General features: G+C 34.5%; 1 long non-coding RNA gene across 1 annotated transcript; it reads left to right on the top strand.

The window, feature by feature from the left end:
* Window positions 1-289: 289 nt before the first annotated feature.
* On the top strand, window positions 290-2,130 carry LOC141634222 (uncharacterized). The gene is made up of 4 exons (XR_012538975.1): window positions 290-354; window positions 501-565; window positions 972-1,222; window positions 1,883-2,130. It is a non-coding gene; the product is annotated as an uncharacterized LOC141634222 (long non-coding RNA).
* Window positions 2,131-2,953: the final 823 nt, after the last annotated feature.

Genomic DNA, 2,953 nt, shown 5'->3' on the forward strand with positions numbered 1-2,953 from the left:
TTAGAATTGCTACCTTTCTAATATTCCATCACTCTTAGCCATTAGTGATAACACCACAATGCCACCGCTGCTCGTATATCAAATCTCTTACACTCATATCAAAATAACACTACTACAAAAAACCTCAAAGGCACCACTAATAAGAAACCTGTTGGATTTTCTAACTGGTTTCTCAACATAAGAAACCGTTGATTTCCCAAAACTGGTTCCTCAACTTTAGATAAGAAATGTGTTGAGCCTAAAACCGGTTTCTTAAATATTTATATAATAACTCGGCAAAAAAAAACCTAACTCCTTCCTTAGATCTTCGGCCAACACATTCATATCGATTTCTCCCCATCTCCTTCTTTATTTGTAAGTTTTCCTTTCTTTCTCCATGCCTCCATCACCTGCTATTGCTTTTTGAGATCCTAATAGAAATTAACAACTTTTTAATTCAATTATTTAACCTAAATATAATTTCTTCTCATTATCGTCATTAATCCAAATTTCCGGTGAAGGAGGAGACAATTTGAGAGACGATTTGGGGCCGGAAGAACCCTAATTTGGATAATTAGTATCAAAGGTAATGAATGCATTTTCAACTTGTTTTGATTAGTATATTATGTGTTTACTAATAGGAAATTGTGTGTACGGTTTCTCCCTATTGTTGTTGATTTTTGATCTTATTAGTCTTGGTGATTGTCGTTAAATTGCTGGTGGTTTAATGGGATTTGATTCACTGATATCATGCTAAATTGATGGTTATATTATTGTGGATTATAGTCTTGAATTATGCCTAATTGTTATAGGTAAACCGCTGTTTTTTGTTTGGGCGATTTTAGGGATGATTTGGTCTAATTGTTTGGTGCTTTACTATTGTCATTTGGCTTTCGATTGGTTGTTGGAGGATATTTGTTTGTAGTTACTACTGTACATATTGGTTGTGTTGGGGCTGTAGTCATGCTCATAACCGCTGCTAGTTACTGCAGGCTTCTATTGTTCGCTAGACGCCGTAACCTCGGTTTTATGTTCTTTGTTGGTCTTTGTCTTTGTCTTTGGTATTATCGATTATTGTTGTGCGCTTTCGGTTGCTAGTCACTGCTAGCTGTTACCGCCTGTTGCTACTAGCTGCCACCGCCTGATGCTGCTAGCTAATGTCGCCTGTTGCTGCTAGCTATTGTGTCCTGTCTGTCGCTCCCTGTTGGTTGCATGCTAGTTGCTGGTGTTGCCTGTCGGCTAGGTAACTAATTCTTCTCATTTCTTCTTTTTTGTATTTTGCTTTCTTTTTAGAACTGTTAAGTGCTTGGGCAATATGCACCTATTACTCGTATATTTATTTCTTTCAAATTTGGGCATTAGGTGAATATTAGAGGTTAGACTTATTAGGTCCTTAGCATTTCATAAGTAAAGGCAAAATTTTATCTCACTTGACTTGTCTTCCCTTCTATTTGTGAAAATCTGTAATCAGCTACTTGAGTTCATTCAAGGGATTTCATTCGTAATCCAACTTAACGAGACAGTATATTCTATTCATTGTATCTTAGTTAAGGACTATGATCTTTGGTAACTATTGTAAATATTATGCTGGTGAGCTTAAGTCTATGCAAGGACTATGATGATAATAACTAGTTTCATCTCATCGTAAATATTATGCTGATGATAATAACTAGTTTCATTCAAGGGATTTCATTCGTAATCCAACTTAACGAGACAGTATATTCTCTATTCATTGTATCTTAGTTATGGACTATGATCTTTGGTAACTATTGTAAATATTATACTGGTGAGCTTAAGTCTATGCAAGGACTATGATGATAATAACTAGTTTCATCAGCATTTTACATCGTACAATTTTTTCATCTCAGCGAATTTATGTGTATCAATTGGTTAATATGTGCAGTGTGCGGATATATGAATATATGGTGGATTAGAAGGCGGGAATAGGAAAAAGGAGCCGAAAACCTCACCAGGAGTAAATTTGAATACCATCGCCACATTTTGTCATGATGACCTTGCTACTTTTTGTTTTTCTATACTTATGTAATGTTTCATTTTTGTTTCAAATTTGTTTTGTAATATCAATATATTTATTGATCCAGATCATGCTTCGAAAAAAAATAAGATTGATTTTGTATGTTACAACGATAATGTATTTTTTTCTTAAAAATGTGTGTTTAATAACTGTAATAAATAAAATTATACGTATCTTGGTTTTCTTGATTGTTATTTTTTTTTATTTATTGAAAAAACTAAGAGACCGGTTTTGGTCAATAACCGATTACAAAGATGGGATCAAAGAGACCGGTTTTGGTCAATAACCGATTACAAAGATGGGATCAAAGAGACTGGTTTTGGCTAATAACCAATCTCTTAAACATATTTCAAAGAGACCAGTTATTAATGATAACGGGTTTCTTAATTATGACAAAAGAAACCACTAAAATAACCGGTTTCTTAGGCTAAGACACCTATGAGATATAGACCGGTTATAAACTGGTTTCTTAGGCCATTTTCAACCGGTCTCCTAGATCTTTTTTGTAGTAGTGTAACATGGTTTTTCTACCATTTTTGGTTAACATTGCAAATAACGAACATCAAACCCATCCACAAAATTACCTCAACATTATTCCCAATGCTATCTTATTTGTATTGTCATCCAACTCTCCACCAAATATCTCGTATCGTGCCAATACTCCACCAACTTCTTACTCCCTTAATTCCTCGAAACTCATTACCAATCATGTTGCCCTGAAACTCCTATATAACCTTTAGCTAACATCCTCGTGATACCATCACATATTTCGATGATTCCTTATCTTTATATCACATAGCTCCGGTGAACATTTTCCTCAGCTTACTTTTATCCTTCTTTTCTCTTTACACTCAATAATACCAATTAATAGTTCAACTCCTTATTCCTTCTAGCTAACTCTTTAGAAATCTGGTTACCCCTTCGTTGCTCCAAAACTCA

Source organism: Silene latifolia, chromosome Y (assembly GCF_048544455.1).
Source record: "Silene latifolia isolate original U9 population chromosome Y, ASM4854445v1, whole genome shotgun sequence".
NCBI classification, from domain to species: Eukaryota; Viridiplantae; Streptophyta; class Magnoliopsida; order Caryophyllales; family Caryophyllaceae; genus Silene; species Silene latifolia.